General features: G+C 48.7%; 1 long non-coding RNA gene across 1 annotated transcript in view; it reads left to right on the top strand.

Annotated features, from left to right (window-relative positions):
- Positions 1-10392: 10392 nt before the first annotated feature.
- LOC143769224 (uncharacterized) overlaps positions 10393-19679 on the top strand; it is a 49180-nt gene continuing 39893 nt past the window's right edge. Inside the window, exons 1-2 of the long non-coding RNA XR_013214279.1 lie at positions 10393-10706; positions 10889-10967. This is a non-coding gene — a long non-coding RNA (uncharacterized LOC143769224). The remainder of the gene's footprint in view (positions 10707-10888; positions 10968-19679) is intronic.

Below are 19679 nucleotides of genomic sequence, written 5' to 3'. Positions count from 1 at the left end.
GAAGAGGGGCGTGCCATGGGAGGAGACCACCAAAGCGGCGCCAAAAGTAGCGACCGCCCCCTCCGACTTCTGCTGCGAGATGACGACCTGCCCAGCAGCAGAGGAGAACCACCCCCTGATTTGCAACGGCGGGAACGAGGTGAAGAGGGAACTCGACCTTGGAGAAATGGCGGAGCCAGGTGCATGCGTTGCCGCCGAATGCCGGACAGCGATGATGAACAGCAAGTTCCCGAGCGACAGCGAAGCGATTCCGGCTTGCCCTCACCCGCCAGAGGCGGATCCACCCACCACAGCGGAAGGGTCTGAACTCCTTGGAACTGCCGGCGGAGGAGCCGAGCCTACCTATCCTGACCACGGAGCCAGCAGGTGCAGCAAGGACTCCGGTACTGCTTCCAGGAACAGTTTCTTCGCAAAGAGTCCTTTCTTTTATAAAACCAGTAGAGGGCACCTTTAAGAAGGTGCAAACTATTTACAAGAAGTTTGTAATCATGCAGTGTTCATGATCCAGCAGTTCTTTCACAATGATAAAACAAAAACAAAAACAAAAAGCAGAAGAAGGGATCCCGGGTAAACAAAGGGATCCCTTTAAGAGTTAACCCTAGTCGGGTCATAGCAGCAAAACATCAGAAGGACAAACAGTTAACTATTTACAAATGATGAAGCATTCTTGCTTACTCAGTTTCTGGCGGAGCAGGAGGCGGCCTCCTTCCGGGCCTCACCTGGCAGACGGGTCGTGATGGCGTGACAAGGACCGGTCTGGGATTCAGCAACGACAGGATTCCTCGTCGGGACACCCTCCGCACTCGTGGGTGAGCACGACCCGTAGCCACACGGTGAGCCTGGATTCCCTGGGGTTCCGCGGGGGCAGGTTCCGGCACCTTCCCTGCAGGAGGCTCGTCCTCCGACATCCCGGCAGCAGCCTGGAGTGCTACGCACCGTTGGACGCCCCGAGCTATCCAGCCAGTTTCTCCAGTTTCCCTCCTCCATCGCGTGTAGGTTACTGCATCCCCGGGTTCTAGGTCGCGGCCATACCTTCCTCCGCAGGGCTCCACCTCTTCTCGGTCGACACGGACCTGTAGTGGCTCCCCGATCTCTTGAATAACTCCCCTTCCTTTCCGGGAGTTGAAGGACACCACAACACCCCAGTGTGACGGCAGGGTCTCTTCGACGCTCGTCAGATTGACCTGGGCTGCGGGCTGGGGTCTATTCCGCCATGCGGTCATCAGGCACCGCAGGTGTTCTACCTCCGGCAGGATGCTCAGGCCCTGTGCCTGCAGCTCACACTCTGCCGCTGCCGGGATGGAGGAAGCAGGGGACACCGGAGTTAGGCGGACCTCCGTAGGTTGACCCAGCCGAGCGATCACACGAGCGTCGGCCTCAAGGCGACATGCTATCTGCCGGGCCTCGGCTGCGGCCACACACTCCTCAGACGGCGGCCAGTTGGGTCTGCCCATTAGTAGCTCCGTAAGGGCCAGTCCCTGCAACGATGGTGCATCTGGGGCTGTGTCGGGTGGTGCAGCCTCATGCTGGGTCGGGTCGTCCCCACGCGGTGCTCCCAGCGTCGCCATCTTTGCTCCCTCTCCAGTGTCTTCTTCTCGCGGTCTCTTCCGGGGGCGGCCCCGTCTCCATGGTCTCCACCCTCCAAAGAGGATGAGAAGGCGGACCTCGGCTGTTGACGGACACGTCCTCAGGATGCAAAAATGTTTAGACTGGGCGGCCATTGTCTTCCGCGCTCTTCAGCTGGTCCACGCCCACTCCACGCCCCTCTTCTTCTCCTGCGCTCTCCTCAGCGCTGTAATGGCGGCGGTTTTGGCGGGAACTTCTGGCGGCAAGTGGCAATACACAGTCTTTGCAATAAGTCACAGTCCAAGCACAATAAAGCACAGTTCCAAGGCACACATGACCTGATTCTTCAGGCTTAAGTAGATCCTGTTCGTGACGCCAAGTTGTAGCGCCCCCACTGTCGCAGGGCCGAGGGGTACCCGGTACCGGGCCTCTGAGTCTCTGTTCTGGGGTTGTCACGGTGGCTAGACCCGGTCCGTGACCCTGCTGAGGGGCGTACAATGAAGGTGGAGGAGATGGTGATGATGTTGTGGTGGTGCGGTGCAGGTCGCAGTAAATAACGAGGACACCAGGTTGCAGTCTCTTTACCTCTTTACTGAAGGTCCCACGATCCTCAGTCCGGAATACGGTTAACCGGGCTGCGCAAGTCCGGCCGGTCCGATGGCACCTCCAGAGTTCCCTTTGCAGGTGGAAATCTGTGCCTACCTTCTAGCGCTTGTGTGTTGTGGTCCTCCCCTGCTGTGCTTACGGGATAGTCCCCACAACTGTTGTGTCTGTTTCTGAAGTTCCCTCACAACTCGATTAAGATGTTCCTTTTCGTCCCCCAGATGATATGGCTAGGACGCACCCGTATGACGGGTAGGCTCAGAGGTCTTCCGGGACTCTAGCGTCGCCCCTCTCCTATTGTTGCCCCCTATGTCTTCGTAGGTGATTTGTGTGAGACAGCCCGCCTATAGCTGACTGTCCTGCCGAAGGTTTGAAGTATTGCTTGGAGCCTAGTACTTCCTCGGCGTTCCGGCCACCGGCTACGTGCCTCAGTAGGATGTTGCCTCGTCTTACAGCACGACTCCTACTGGTATTTCTCCTTGTTGCGTTGATCTCGTTTCTCACTCAGCACAATATACCTCGCTTCTTGTCCTTTCTTAGGGTACCGCCGCGATCAAGTGCAGACGTGGTCCCGTAATGTTCTTTCTGTTCGCTAGGCCTCTGTCAGGATCCCACCCCTGACAGGGACCCCCCTGAGTCTCTCCCCGCAACACCCTCTGCCACAGGATGTTGCCTGTTCGATTCCCAGTCAGCTTCTAACTTTCTGCCTAACCCCCAGTTTTACCAGATTGTGAGGAGTGGCCTAATAAATAGCACCCTTAGCTCCCCCTGGAGGCCAGACTGTGAAGTGTTTTGGTGACTGTGATACCTGGTCAGAAGAACTCCTTCAATGCCATCAGACATACCATAGCCCCCCTTAGCGGCGGAGCATCAGTACTGCAACGACCAGGACTCTGGGGCGCTGCACTAATACTTTTGCTCTTCAGTAGACAGGCCACCACCAGAGAAGTATGGCAGCAGGTCTCTCCTAAAAAGCACAGGAGTGCTCTTATGTATGAGGTACTCCGGAGAGATGGATGTTGGCCCAACAATCGGCTAAAAGCTGATATCTATCTATTGTGTATAGATGGCTTAGCATAGCTTGAGTAAATAATCCCCAGTGATTCCACCAGCAGAAAAGTGAAAGCAGCCCTGAAGTGTAATACAAACTTTAGCATTGGTTCAGGTAATGCAATGTAATTTTACACATTAACTATAAAGCGTGGTTCAGAGGTGCACATGGGACTTAAGTCTACGTAGGATAATGTTGGAGTCAGATGATGAGAGATAGTCTGATCTTCACTGGACAATTTATATCACTGTGCCATCTGTGTGCCCAAATTTTACATCCATGTGGCATACATCAACATTTTCAAATGTACATGTACAATCACAATTTCCTAGGTTAATACTGGAACTGTATCTGTAAAAATTAGATCCTATATAGGTGATCCATATGCAATCCATTTTTTTCTTTGCACACACAGACTTGAACGGGTGAGTCTCATCGGATACACAGAAGAGAATAATGCGTGCACTTAATCCATGTGAAGAAAGCGGTCATCCGTACAGCCCTATTGAGCTACCTTGCTCAGTGTGCTGTCCGATGTTTTACTTGCACAGCTCACCTCCGTATAATATGCCCTTCTGAACGAGCCCTTAGGGAGTAGTGGTCATCTTATCCATATGCAGCGCCCCAGAGTCCTGGTCGTTGCAGTACTGGAGCTCCGCCGCTAAGGAGGGCTATGGTACGTCTGATGGCACTGAAGGAGTTCTTCTGACCAGGTATCACAGTCACCAATACACTTCACAGTCTGGCCTCAAGGGGGAGCTAAGGGTTCTATGTATTAGGCCACTCCTCACAATCTGGTAAAACTGGGGGTTAGGCAGAAAGTTAGATCAGAAAGCTGACTGGGTTGGAACCAGGCAACACCTTGTGGCAGAGGGTGTTGTAGGGGAAGATTCAGAGGGGTCCCTGTTGTCATTGGTGGGATCCTGACAGAGGCCTAGCAAACAGAGAAGAAAGTTACAGGACCGCGCCTGCACGATATAGCGGCGGTACCCCAAGAAAGGATAAGAAGCGAGGTTCATTGTGCTGAGTGAGAAACGAGATCAACGCAACAAGGAGAATACCAGTAGGAGTCGTGCTGTAAGACGAGGCAACATCCTATTGAGGCGCGTAACCGGTGGCCGGAACGCAGAGGAAGTATAGAGCTCCAGGCCAAACTTCAAACCTACGGCAGGACAGTCAGTTATAGGCGGGCTGTCTCACCCAATTGACCTAGGAAGACACAGGGGGGGTAACAACAGGAGTGGGGCGACGCTAGAGTCCCGGAAGAGCTCCGAGCCTCCCCGTCATACGGGTGCGTCCTAACCATAAGATCTGGGGGACGTGGAAGAACATCAGAATCGAGTTGTGAGGGAACACGAGAAACAGACACAACAGTTGTGAGGACTATCCCGTGGTGCTTAGCAGGGAAGGACTACAACACACAAGCGCTAGAAGGTAGGCATAGATTTCCACCTGCAAAGGGAACTCTGGAGGTGCCATCGGACCGGCCGGACTTGCGCAGCCTGGTTAACCGTATTCCGGACTGAGGACCCTGAAGCCTTCAGTAAAGAGGTAAAGAGACTGCAACCTGGTGTCCTCGTTATTTACTGCAACCTGCACCACACCACCACAACATCATCACCATTCCCTCACACCTATCATTGTACGCCCCTTAGCAGGGTCACGGACCGGGCCTAGCCACCGTGACAACCCCAGAACAGAGACTCAGAGGCCCGGTACCGGGTACCCCTCGGCCCTGCGGCAGTGGGGGCGCTACAACTTGGCGTCACGAACAGGATCTACTTAAGCCTGATGAATCAGGTCATGTGTGCCTTGGAACTGTGATTTATTATACTTGGACTGTGACTTATTACGAAGACTGTATATTGCCACTTGCCGCCAAAAGTTCCCGCCAAGACCCGCCGCCATTGCAGTACCACAGGGAGCGCAGAGGAAGAAGAGGGGCGTGCCATGGGAGGAGACCACCAAAGCGGCGCCAAAAGTAGCGACCGCCCCCTCCGACTTCTGCTGCGAGATGACGACCTGCCCAGCAGCAGAGGAGAACCACCCCCTGATTTGCAACGGCGGGAACGAGGTGAAGAGGGAACTCGACCTTGGAGAAATGGCGGAGCCAGGTGCATGCGTTGCCGCCGAATGCCGGACAGCGATGATGAACAGCAAGTGCCCGAGCGACAGCGAAGCGATTCCGGCTTGCCCTCACCTGCCAGAGGCGGATCCACCCACCACAGCGGAAGGGTCTGAACTCCTTGGAACTGCCGGCGGAGGAGCCGAGCCTACCTATCCTGACCACGGAGCCAGCAGGTGCGGAGCCATGGAGAGCGGAGCCACATCGAGAGGCCACCTTGGAGGAGCCGCGGTCCGGGCTGCAGCCGATTCCAGTGTCCTTGTCAACGGAACGGATCGACACCGGTGGAATCACATCAGGCGCAGGTATGGAGGGCGCCCCTACTCCCCCGGCCGATTCTGCTCCCCCGACCGGTCCTGCTCCCCTGACCGATCCCGCTCCTGCGACCGCTCCTCACCCCAACCATAACTGTCTCCTCTCGGCGGGGTTGGCGGTGCTCACCCCCGACATGATGGGGAGGCTGGTACCTCCACTACCGACCAGGATGGGGGAAGCCATAGACGTGAGCGCAGATGGGGTGGTCCTCCGGTGGGACACCCCCTGGGCCGGGCCGGATGGAATTCGGGAGGAAGGCCTCACCCTTGCTGTGCTCACCTGGGAACAATATAAACAGTGTCTGATCCTACATTGGAAAAACCGAAAAGAGACCGAACAGACTGATCCGCTAACAGTACGACACCCAAAGCCTGCACACGGCAGGAGAGACGTAGTAAAGCGGGGAACTGTGCTGGCCTTTCACCCAAAGCGGGGTTGGGGCTCCATACAGGAACTGGGACTACCGACTGACGTCTTCGTTACCAGTTACAACGTGAAGACTCTCTGCCACAACCAATATGGTGACCCACTATTGCAAAAGGGGGATCAGGTGACCTACACCCGCCACCGGAGTGCGCAAGGATGGTGCGCTCGGAACGTCCAGCGATGTGGGCCTGAGGGGGTGTCACCTGTTGTCCCGACCATGATTGAACCAGACTTGACAGACTTTGTTACTATTGCCACTGTACGCCTTGTTGCGGCTACCGAGCTTGCAGCCAGGGTTAGCCTTCGAATCCAGACCCCGGGTGACCTGACTGCACCCGAGCGACCAACCCTTGACACTGACACCGCATCAGTCGCAGGTCAGAGACCGCCCCCTGCGCAGCCAGAAACTGAGTAAGCAGGAATGCTTCATCATTTGTATATAGTTAACAGTTTGTTTCCCGTTTGCTGCTACAACCCGATCAGGGTTAACTCTTAAAGGGATCCCTTTGTTTACCCGGGATCCCTTCTTTTGCTCTTTGTTTTCTACCTGTTTGCACAAGTTATCAAGAACTGCTGAATCATGAACAATGCATGATTACAAACTTTTTGTACATAGTTTGCACCTTCTTAAAGGTGCCCTCTACTGGTTTTACACAAAGAAAGGACTCTTTGCAAAGAAACTGTTCCTGGAAACAGTACAGGAGTCCTTGCTGCATACGGACTTGCAGCTTGAGAAGTTGCACTACCTCATAGAGACTTAGTCCCTTCTTAAAGGGGATGTTCATCAAAAGCACTTAAAGAATGATAATGTTTTGAAAGAAAGTACTGATAATGCTGATATGTAAAGGTTATATGTAGAAAGCTAGTTAAATTGTGAAAAATGTTTAATGATGTTGATAAAAGAATGAGGACAGAAAGTGAACCCGTACGGGGTTAGTTAGTGAGTCCTCCTAGGATCCATACAGAGATGGCTCAGTAATCCTGAACTGAAAGATGGATGATAAGTTCTATACCGTGTATAGTAGTGGAAAGGCAGTAGGCCCAGGCAGAAAGGGGCGGTCCTGTAACAGAAAGGAGAGGCAGTAGGCCTGGAGCGGATAGGACAGGCGGTCCTGCAGATGTAAAGAAGGAGAATGCAGAAAAGTTGATTAGCCTTATAATGTTTTATAAGAAGGTCTTTAGTGGATTTAGCGAGTACGTCCTTAAAGGCAAAGTTAAATTATTGTTCAAAAATTTTGCACTTAGTAGAATACCCGGTTGGGTAAGAAAAGTTATTTATAGTATGTTATTTAAAGTATTTAACCATGTTTGTAACGTTCAAGTGTCCTCACCTCCCATAAAGGGAAGCTCTGTTAAAAAGTTTACTTGTACTTGCATTTTCAAAATTGTATGTCTTTTTGCTGACATGTATTGTTGTTTTCTTCCCAGTCCAGGAGTACTGGATTTAACCGGGGGTGAGTGCAGCGCCCCAGAGTCCTGGTCGTTGCAGTACTGGAGCTCTGCCGCTAAGGGGGGCTATGGTGTTGTGAATTAGACCTTTTGGCTCCCTCTTGTGGTCACTAGTGATATTACACTTTGATATTCCTTCCCTTGCTTGGTATCCACCTGGCCTCGTTAGTCCAGGGGTGTCGCTATTTGAACTTCCTGGATTTTCAGTCTGGTGCCTGGCATCATTGTAATCAGATCCTTCTGTTTGCTCCTATCTGCTGGTCCTGGTTCTTTGCAAAATTAAGCTAAGTTCTGCTTTCTTGTTTTTGGTTATTTTCTGTGCTCTTATTTTTGTCCAGCTTGTACTAAATGTGATTCCTTATATTGCTGGAAGCTCTAGGGGGCGGATGTTCTCCCCCCGTGCCGTTAGACGGTTCGGGGGTTCTTGAATATTCCGCGTGGAGTTTTTGTGAGGGTTTTTGCTGACCATATAAGTCATCTTCCTATATTCTGCTATTAGTTAGCGGGCCTCTCTTTGCTAAAACCTAGTTCATTTCTTGCGTTTGTCTTTTCTTCTTACCTCACCGTTATTATTTGTTGGGGGCTTGTATCCAACTTTTGGGGGTATTTCCTCTGGAGGCAAGAAAGGTCTTTCTTTTCCCTGCTAGGGTTAGTTAGTTCTCCGGCTGGCGCGAGACGTCTAGAATCAACGTAGGTACGTTCCCCGGCTGCTGTTATTTGTGTGCTAGGTTCAGGTATATGGTCAGCCCAGTTACCACTGCCCTATGAGCTGGGTTTTATGTTTGCAGACTTCGCTATTGTCTCTGAGACCCCCTGCCATTGGGGTCATAACACTATGGTACGTCTGATGGCACTGAAGGAGTTCTTCTGACCAGGTATCACAGTCACCAATACACTTCACAGTCTGGCCTCCAGGGGGAGCTAAGGGTTCTATGTATTAGGCCACTCCTCACAATCTGGTAAAACTGGGGGTTAGGCAGAAAGTTAGATCAGAAAGCTGACTGGGTTGGAACCAGGCAACACCTTGTGGCAGAGGGTGTTGTAGGGGAAGATTCAGAGGGGTCCCTGTCAGGGGTGGGATCTTGACAGAGGCCTAGCAAACAGAGAAGAACGTTACGGGACCGCGCCTGCACGATATAGCGGTGGTACCCCAAGAAAGGATAAGAAGCGAGGTTCATTGTGCTGAGTGAGAAACGAGATCAACGCAACAAGGAGAATACCAGTAGGAGTCGTGCTGTAAGACGAGGCAACATCCTATTGAGGCGCGTAACCGGTGGCCGGAATGCCGAGGAAGTATAGAGCTCCAGGCCAAACTTCAAACCTACGGCAGGACAGTCAGTTATAGGCGGGCTGTCTCACCCAATTGACCTAGGAAGACACAGGGGGGTAACAACAGGAGTGGGGCGACGCTAGAGTCCCGGAAGAGCTCCGAGCCTCCCCGTCATACGGGTGCGTCCTAACCATAAGATCTGGGGGACGTGGAAGAACATCAGAATCGAGTTGTGAGGGAACACGAGAAACAGACACAACAGTTGTGAGGACTATCCCGTGGTGCTTAGCAGGGAAGGACTACAACACACAAGCGCTAGAAGGTAGGCACAGATTTCCACCTGCAAAGGGAACTCTGGAGGTGCCATTGGACCGGCCGGACTTGCGCAGCCTGGTTAACCGTATTCCGGACTGAAGCCTTCAGTAAAGAGGTAAAGAGACTGCAACCTGGTGTCCTCGTTATTTACTGCAACCTGCACCGCACCACCACAACATCATCACCATTCCCTCACACCTATCATTGTACGCCCCTCAGCAGGGTCACGGACCGGGCCTAGCCATCGTGACAACCCCAGAACAGAGACTCAGAGGCCCGGTACCGGGTACCCCTCGGCCCTGCGGCAGTGGGGGCGCTACACATAGAACTGAAGTTCACTGATGTGAGATTCCAAAGGGCTCGTGCACACAACCACTTTTTTTTATACGATTGCTATTTGTGGTTTTCACATATAGCACTCGTACCTATGATATTCTTTGGGGCTGTGCACATGTCCGATTTTTTTTCCTTGGACTGAATGGATCCGAGTGTTGGCTCAAAATCGGAAATGCAAGTCTATGGGTCCGTGAAACAAATCAGACTGCACTCTCCATGTCGGAGAAAAAAATTATGCCAATGAAATTCTGATCAGAATGGACCATTTTTCTTGGATGTGAAGAAATCGGTCATATGAACCTACCCAAACAGTGATACCCAAATAGTGATATCCAGACATCTCAACGCCCCTAAAAAAGATTTATTTTTCCCCTCATCTGTTCCAAAGTTCTTCTGAGAATGAGGATTGCATGATGAAACCTTTCTAAATCGATTACAACTGACATGATCCAGTGACGCCAGGATGATGCACCCATAATTATCTATACAATGTAGAAGCGAGTAGTATTTCTAATGTTACCCATAACGCGCGTAGTCAGAGGTCTTTGAAAGAACAATCAATCTCACTGTACTTTGAATTGTGAGATGCCAGGGAAAAAAATATCAGATCTCCCCCGCAGCCACAGAAATCCCTGTCCAAGCAATTAATTCCATCTGGTCCCACAATGCAGGGGGTATGAACGTGCCGCACCGCACCCCCCCACTCAGCAATTAACTACCAGTTCTGGACATGAATTGGTTAACAACGACCAGTAATACATATATATATTTTTTTTTTTACAAACAATTTATGAGTCCGGTTCATAATTTGAGCCGAATGTAAACGATCTGAAAATGTCCTTTCTTGACGGCAAAAAAATGTTTATTTAAGTGTTTGGATGTTGCATCACTTGTAATTGCTACCAGTCATTACAGGATGAAATGCAGTCCATATGGAGGAAAGTGCATGGACATGGGAAGACATGAAGGCCCTGCTCTTATCATGGGCTCGGTGACACAAAGCAGGAGGCATCCCCTAAAAACAATCGTATCGGATGTCATGGGAGATGTGACGTTGCTTTTTGCCGCTCCCCTTTAAAGGGTTCGTTTTATCTCGAAGGTGGAAGGACGGCGATTAAGACTGTCTCCATTACACTTAACAACTTTGTCCAGGGGGCCCGGGAGGTATTTGCTATAGTAATGCGATGCAGATCTGTACTGAAGAAAATGACTTCAATTCTCCAGAGGCTACTGCAAAGAGAAATATGCATGTAAGTGGTCTGGTGCCAGTCATGAAATTGGTATGCCTGAATCTTGAGTCAATTTTCTTAGGGACCTTTAAGGGGATTTGTGGATTAATGTATAAAACACTTATTCACGATGCAATGAAAAGTTCTGCAACTTTCTCAAATACTTTGTGTTTCAATTTTCCACCTTTTATCTCAATATATAGGAATTTCCTTGTTTACATGCTGTGAGCAAGAAAGAAGTCCTCACTACAATAGATTGGATAAAAGGCTGTATTCACACAGGTCAGTTTTTTGCTTTTATTTTTTAATTCCAATAAAATATTTTATTTAAAATAAAAATCATGACAAAAACTGCAACTTAAACGGATAGTGTGAATATAGCCTTAAAGTGAATCTGTTGCTAGATCAAAAGTGTCCAGTTTCTGCTCTTATTTATTTCCCGCTGCTCCCTTGAGTATGCCATTTTTTGTCTTGTTAATATCCACCTCATGGTTCCAGAGATACAGGTCTTTATATCTAGTGCAAATTTTTATGTTCTTTACTAAAGGGGTGTGGCTAACAAGAGTAATTATGCAGATATGCAGAGCAGCCTAAAGACACGCCTCCAAAGAACCCTGTGAGACACTCCCCCTTGGTTAAGATTAGAAAACCAGGCACTTAATGAACAGGCTCATCGGTCTGAAACTATATGCTGGATTTAAAAAAAAAGAGCTGAATATTCAGGGCAGCAGCAAGAACGGACCGGTCAATTCTACTAATTGCATCACTTCTTTGGAAACCTGAAGAGGTTAAAAGATTCTAAAAAGAGCGAACATATGATCAGCGAGTCGTTTGTACATTGCAGTGCACATGTTCAGTCTTTTTAGCATTTTACTGCTTTTTCAGGCAGGTTATGGATTGTAACTTAATGACAAAAATTGTCGCATCACCTACAGGTGCACATTACGTCAGAGCCGCGGTTGCTGCACACAACGATGTCCAGGGTAATTTCTCAAATCAGTCGCGTCTACAAATTGTGGTCTTGTCTGAATTGATGAAAACTGTTTTTAATACCTCAGTTCTATATGGAAGCGAATTAATTTCCATGCATGAAAGCTGAGACAGTGGTGACTGCGGATGATGACACCTCCTGTCATTGGATTTTTCGTAGATCTCCAAATCACCATCCACAATAAGGGCTGTCCCACACGTCCAGATAATTCCGGTACCGGAAAAAATCGGTACCGGAGTTATCCGTGTCCGTGTGCCCGTGAGCTCACGTAGGCCATACGTGCAGCACACGTGTGCCGCCCGTGTGCCGAGTGGGTACCACACGGAGCGTGTGTTACCCACACGTGTGGTACACTGCATCGTGCTGAAGCCGCGATATTCATATCTTCTGTGCAGTGGCGTTTGCTGCATAGAAGATATGAATAATAGTGTTTAAAATAAAGATCTATCTGTCCGCCACCCTCCCACCCCCTGTGCGCCCCCCCACCGCTGTTCTGAAAATACTCACCCGCTCCCTCGTTGGCTGTCGCTGCTTCCTGGTCTGGCCCCATCTTCTCCTGTATGCGGTCACGCGGGGCCGCTCATTTACAGTCATGAATAGGCGGCTCCACCCCTATGGGAGGTGGAGCCACATATTCATGACTCTAATCTGCGGCCCGACGTGACCGCATACAGTAGAAGGGGCGGCCAGACTAGGAAGCAGCGACAGCCAACGAGGGAAGCGGGTGAGTATTTTCAGAACAGCGGGGGGGCGCACAGGGGGTGGGAGGGCGGCGGACAGATAGATCTTTCTTTTAAACACTATTGTTCATATCTTCTATGCAGCAAACGCTGCTGCAGGTAAGATATGAATCGCGGCTTCAGCACCATGTGGGGGGGACAGCGCTTACTGTAGCGCTGTCTCCTGCACGCCACACGGACTGCACACGGAGAAGGTCCGTGTGAGGTCCGTGTTTTACACGGACCCATTTACTTTAATGGGTCCCTGTAAGGCCGGTTTCGTACGTCAGTGGCTCCGGTACGTGAGGTGACAGTTTCCTCACGTACCGGAGCCACTGACACACGTAGACCCATAAAAATCAATGCATCTGTGCAGATGTCATTGATTTTTTGCGGACCGTGTCTCCGTGTGCCAAACACGGAGACATGTCAGTGTTCGTGGGAGCGCACGTATTACACGGACCCATTAAAGTCAATGGGTCCGTGTAAAACACGGACCACACACGGACCTTCTCCGTGTGCAGTCCGTGTGGCGTGCAGGAGACAGCGCTACAGTAAGCGCTGTCCCCCCCACATGGTGCTGAAGCCGCCATTCATATCTTCCCTGCAGCAGCGTTTGCTGCATAGAAGATATGAATAATAGTGTTTAAATGAAAGATCTACCTGTCCGCCGCCCCCCCACCCCCTGTGCGCCCCCCCCCGCTGTTCAGAAAATACTCACCCGCTCCCACGTTGGCTGTCGCTGCTTCCTGGTCTGGCCGCGGCTTCTACTGTATGCGGTCACGTAGGGCCGCTCATTTACAATCATGAATAGTCGGCTCCGCCCCTATGGGAGGTGGAGCCGCCTATTCATGACTGTAAATGAGCGGCCCCACGTGACCGCATACAGTGGAAGCCGCGGCCAGACCAGGAAGCAGCGACAGCCAACGTGGGAGCGGGTGAGTATTTTCTGAACAGCGGGGGGGCGCACAGGGGGTGGGGGGGCGGCGGACACATAGATCTTTCATTTAAACACTATTATTCATATCTTCTATGCAGCAAACGCTGCTGCACAGAAGATATGAATCGCGGATTCAGCACGATGCAGGGGACAGCGCTAAACTTTAGCGCTGTCTCCTGCACGCTCCGTGTGGTACCCACTCGCCACACGGGCGGCACACGTGTGCCGCACGTATGGCCTACGTGAGCTCACGGGCACACGGACACGGATAACTCCGGTACCGATTTTTTCCGGTACCGGAATTATCTGGACGTGTGGGACAGCCCTAATACGTGCGCTCCCACGAACACTGACATGTCTCCGTGTTTGGCACACGGAGACACGGTCCGCAAAAAATCAATGACATCTGCACAGATGCATTGATTTTTATGGGTCTACGTGTGTCAGTGTCTCCAGTACGTGAGGAAACTGTCACCTCATGTACCGGAGCCACTGACGTGTGAAACCGGCCTAATGGGTAGATGTGTGATAAAAAGAAATTAATATAATAATATCACATCTGTGACCAAATGTTTGGAAAGTAAAGATAATTATCATATTAATAAATCTAGGTCCCTATTCTTAATTGACTTTGCTCCTCTTTTTTTGTCCAGTTTTGGGCCTTTTTTTGTTTGCACTGAATTGATTATTCTATTTACGCCTTTTTAAAGTGTATTTTCTATGTGCTCGCCTGTAATTTTTTGTTTTCTGCTTTGTGGACAGAGTTTAGTAATTCCAGATGTTTTCTCCTGACTCATCAATTGCTTCTTTTTAAAAAGTTGCAAAATTTGACACAATTTCTTTCCAATCCAGAGTTCAACAACATTTTGGAGCAATTTTTTTACAACTTTTTGCCACCAACGTGCAACATTTGACACAACTCAAGACATAAAGAAAAACCATTGTTGAGTTTTTGCCAAATTCCTAAATGGTGTGCTCCGTTTTAATGAATTTGGTGCCAAGTATGGCAACTAATTCCCCAAAACAAAAAATGGAAGTGACTTAACAAACCCCAAAAATGATGAATAATAACAAAAGACTGACTGGCACTTCGAAGCTAGTGTGAATCGGTGCATACTAGGAGCAGCCACCTCCATATACAATAAGCAAAAGAAGTTCCACTCTGTCGTGCTAAAGCATGTAGACATGGAATATATGAAATATGAATAGCAATACTGCTCTGGATAATAAGAAAAAATGAGACGCTTAGCACATAATTTGGCCAATTCATGTATGCCCAGCAACCAACGACAAGGTGGTCTCAAACTACTGGGACCCTACGTGTCTAGTATGAATACCTCTCTTAGGCTAGAGTCACACTAGACCGTAATAAGGATGAGTGCTATGCGACAAAAAATCGCATAGCACTCAGACCAATGTTAATCTACGGGGCAGCTCCTATCATCCGTTGTTTTCTCGGCCGTATTATACGTGCGAGAGAAATCGCAGCATGCTGTCATTTTCCCCGTATATCGGCCGAGACTCACCAATGAAAGTCTATGGGTGCGAGAAAAACTCACACACCACACGGACCATCAGTGTGACTTGCGAGAAATACGCACCGGTGTCCTTTAGATAAGCCGGCAATTCAGTGCGGTGTACAGTAAAATCACACTGACAGGTTAGAATAGAATAGATAGAATAGGTATATATATATATATATATATATATATATATATATATATATACCAGTGAGATATTATATATATATATATCTATGTTGTGAATTTGGATTCTGGGCTCCCCCGGTGGCCGCTTGTGGAATTGGACTTGTCATCCTCTTTCCTGTTTCACCTGGTTCCATCAGTAGTGGGTGTCGCTATTTAAGCTCATTTCTCTGGTGGTTTCTTGCCGGTCAACAATGTTATCTGATGCCTCTCAGTGCTTGTTCCTGCTTCTAGACAACTACTAGATAAGTTGGACTTTTGTCCATGTTTGTTTTGCCTATTTGTTCCAGTTCACAGCTGAAGTTTTGTTACTGTGTCTGGAAAGCTCTCGTTGATCAGGGATTGCTACTCTGGCGTTATGAGTTAATGCCAGAGTTTAAGGTAATCTCTGGATGGTGTTTTGTTAGTGTTTTTCTGCTGACCATGAAAGTATACTATCTGTCTTCTGCTATCTAGTAAGCGGACCTCAAATTTGCTAAGACTATTTTCCTGCTGCGTTTGTTGTTTCATCTGAACTCACCGTCATTATATGTGGGGGGCTACTGTCTTCTTTGGAATATTTCTCTAGAGGTGAGCCAGGTCTTATATTTCCCTCTGCTAGCTATTTAGGTCTTAGCCCAGAGCTGGGCATCTAGCGATAAATAGGAAATGCTACCTGGCTATTTCTAGTTGCGCGGCAGGCTTAGTTCATGGTCAGTATAGTTCCATCTTCCGAGAGCTTGTCCCTCTATAGGCTTGCTATGATCTCTGCCTGCAGAGATCATGACAGTTTGACCGGCCAGTAAAGTGTTAAAGACCCAGGTTGAGAAAGGAGAGTTATAAGAAGTCTGCTGGAATTTTTTTTTTTTTTTTCCTCCAGTCTGCCTTGCTGCAGTCTTTTTTCTCTCTCTCCTCCTAATCTCTGTATGGCTCTGTGTGCACCTGACAATAATGGATCTCCAGAGTGTAACTGCGGGTTTGAATAATCTCATCACGAAAGTACAAAATTTACAAGATTTTGTGGTACATTTTTTCTCCCTCTTCCATTGAGATGGATCCCGTCAAGGTGCAAGCTATTTGTGACTGGTCTCAGCCCTCCTCTCTTAAGGGTCTTCAGAGATTTTTGGGCTTTGCCAACTTTTACCGCCGATTTATTGCTGGTTTTTCGGATGTCGTTAAACCACTGACTGATTTGACCAGACAAGGCGCTGATGTTGCTAATTGGTCCCCTCATGCTGTAGAGGCCTTTCAGGAGCTTAAGCGCCGTTTTGCCTCTGCCCCTGTGTTGCGTCAGCCTGATGTGAATCTGCCTTTTCAGGTTGAGGTTGACGCTTCGGAGATCGGAGCTGGGGCAGTGTTGTCGCAGAAAGGTTCCGACTGCTCCGTCATTAGGCCTTGTGCCTTCTTTTCTCGCAAATTTTCGCCCGCAGAGCGGAATTATGATGATGGGAATCGGGAGCTTTTGGCCATGAAGTGGGCGTTTGAGGAGTGGCGCCATTGGCTCGAGGGGGCTAGGCATCAGGTGGTGGTATTGACTGACCACAAAAATTTGATTTATCTTGAGACTGCCAGACGCCTGAATCCTAGACAGGCGCGCTGGTCTTTATTTTTTTCTCGCTTTAATTTTGTGGTGTCATACCTACCGGGTTCTAAGAATGTTAAGGCAGATGCCCTTTCTAGGAGTTTTGACCCGGACTCTCCTGGTAATTCTGAACCCACAGGTATCCTTAGGGAGGGAGTAATTTTGTCGGCCGTTTCTCCTGATCTGCGGCGGTCCTTGCAAGAGTTTCAGGCGGATAGACCGGATCGTTGTCCGCCTGATAGACTGTTTGTTCCGGATGATTGGACCAGCAGAGTCATCTCTGAGGTACATTCTTCTGCATTGGCAGGTCATCCCGGAATTTTTGGTACCAGGGATTTGGTGGCAAGATCCTTCTGGTGGCCTTCCCTGTCACGAGATGTGCGAGTCTTTGTGCAGTCATGTGACGTTTGTGCTCGGGCCAAGTCTTGTAGTTCTCGGGCTAGCGGACTGCTGTTGCCCTTGCCTATTCCTAAGAGGCCTTGGACACACATCTCGATGGATTTTATTTCAGATCTGCCTGTTTCCCAGAAGATGTCTGTCATCTGGGTGGTCTGTGACCGTTTCTCTAAAATGGTCCATTTGGTTCCTCTGCCCAAGTTGCCTTCTTCTTCTGAGTTGGTTCCTCTGTTTTTTCAGAATGTTGTCCGATTGCACGGTATTCCTGAGAATATTGTTTCTGACAGAGGTACCCAATTTGTGTCTAGATTTTGGCGGGCATTCTGTGCTAGGATGGGCATAGATTTGTCTTTTTCATCTGCTTTTCACCCTCAGACTAATGGCCAGACCGAGCGGACTAATCAGACCCTGGAGACATATCTGAGGTGTTTTGTCTCTGCTGACCAGGATGATTGGGTTGCTTTTTTGCCATTGGCAGAGTTCGCCCTCAATAATCGGGCCAGCTCTTCCACCTTGGTGTCCCCGTTTTTCTGTAATTCGGGGTTTCACCCTCGATTTTCCTCCGGTCAGGTGGAATCCTCGGATTGTCCTGGAGTGGATGCGGTGGTGGAGAGATTGCATCACATCTGGGGGCAGGTTATGGACAATTTGAAGTTGTCCCAGGAGAAGACTCAGCGTTTTGCCAACCGTCATCGTCGTGTTGGTTCTCGGCTTTGTGTTGGAGATTTGGTGTGGTTGTCTTCTCGTTTTGTCCCTATGAGGGTCTCTTCTCCTAAGTTTAAACCTCGGTTCATCGGCCCTTATAGAATATTGGAGATTCTTAATCCTGTTTCTTTCCGTTTGGACCTCCCTGCGTCCTTTTCCATTCATAACGTTTTTCATCGGTCGTTATTGCGCAGGTATGAGGTACCTGTTGTACCTTCAGTTGAGCCTCCTGCTCCGGTGTTGGTTGAGGGTGAGTTGGAGTACGTTGTGGAGAAAATTTTGGACTCTCGTGTTTCCAGACGGAGACTCCAGTATCTGGTCAACTGGAAGGGTTACGGCCAGGAGGATAATTCTTGGGTCAATGCATCTGATGTTCATGCTTCTGATCTTGTTCGTGCCTTCCATAGGGCTCATCCTGGTCGCCCTGGTGGATCTGGTGAGGGTTCGGTGCCCCCTCCTTGAGGGGGGGGTACTGTTGTGAATTTGGATTCTGGGCTCCCCCGGTGGCCGCTTGTGGAATTGGACTTGTCATCCTCTTTCCTGTTTCACCTGGTTCCATCAGTAGTGGGTGTCGCTATTTAAGCTCATTTCTCTGGTGGTTTCTTGCCGGTCAACAATGTTATCTGATGCCTCTCAGTGCTTGTTCCTGCTTCTAGACAACTACTAGATAAGTTGGACTTTTGTCCATGTTTGTTTTGCCTATTTGTTCCAGTTCACAGCTGAAGTTTTGTTACTGTGTCTGGAAAGCTCTCGTTGATCAGGGATTGCTACTCTGGCGTTATGAGTTAATGCCAGAGTTTAAGGTAATCTCTGGATGGTGTTTTGTTAGTGTTTTTCTGCTGACCATGAAAGTATACTATCTGTCTTCTGCTATCTAGTAAGCGGACCTCAAATTTGCTAAGACTATTTTCCTGCTGCGTTTGTTGTTTCATCTGAACTCACCGTCATTATATGTGGGGGGCTACTGTCTTCTTTGGAATATTTCTCTAGAGGTGAGCCAGGTCTTATATTTCCCTCTGCTAGCTATTTAGGTCTTAGCCCAGAGCTGGGCATCTAGCGATAAATAGGAAATGCTACCTGGCTATTTCTAGTTGCGCGGCAGGCTTAGTTCATGGTCAGTATAGTTCCATCTTCCGAGAGCTTGTCCCTCTATAGGCTTGCTATGATCTCTGCCTGCAGAGATCATGACATATCTATATATATAGATATATATATAAATTAATAATAATAATAATAATAAAAATAATAATAATAATAATCTTTATTTTTATATAGCGCTAACATATTCCGCAGCGCTTTACAGTTTGCACACATTAAATATATATATATACATATATAAATAAATATATATATCTATATTTATATATATATATTTATATACATGTATATATATATATATATATATATATCTATATATTTAATACAGAGATAGATAGCAGAAAAGCCGGTAATTCAATTGTCGGCTTTTGCTAAATCATTACCGAACCCGACACGATATGAGACATGGTTTACATACAGTAAACCATTTCATATTCGTTATATTTTTACATATCCCTCACTACTAATGTTAGATGACATTAACGCCTTATTACCCCACATGCCAATGCCACAGGGCAATGGGAAGAGAGTGGCCAAGTGCCAGAATAGGCGCATCGTACAGATGTGCCTTTTCTGGGGTGGCTGGTGGCAGATGTTTTTAGCCGGGGGGCAATAACCATGGTCCCTCTCTAGGCTATTAGTATCTGCCCTCAGTCACTGGCTTTCCCACTCTGGCGGGGAAAAGTGTGCGGGAGCCCACGCCATTTTTTTCTGTAAATTAACCCTTTAATTTAACACCTACAGCTCCCAGATTTTGCACACAGACACTTCTAACATTATTAGGGAGGGATATGTAAAAATCTAACGGATATGAAATGGTTTACTGTATGTAAACCATGTCTCATATCCTGTCGGCTTCGGTAATGATTTAGCAAAAG

This window comes from Ranitomeya variabilis, chromosome 4 (assembly GCF_051348905.1).
Source record: "Ranitomeya variabilis isolate aRanVar5 chromosome 4, aRanVar5.hap1, whole genome shotgun sequence".
NCBI classification, from domain to species: Eukaryota; Metazoa; Chordata; class Amphibia; order Anura; family Dendrobatidae; genus Ranitomeya; species Ranitomeya variabilis.
Note: the sequence above shows the minus strand (reverse complement) of the source record. Positions and strands in the feature narration are given on the sequence as shown.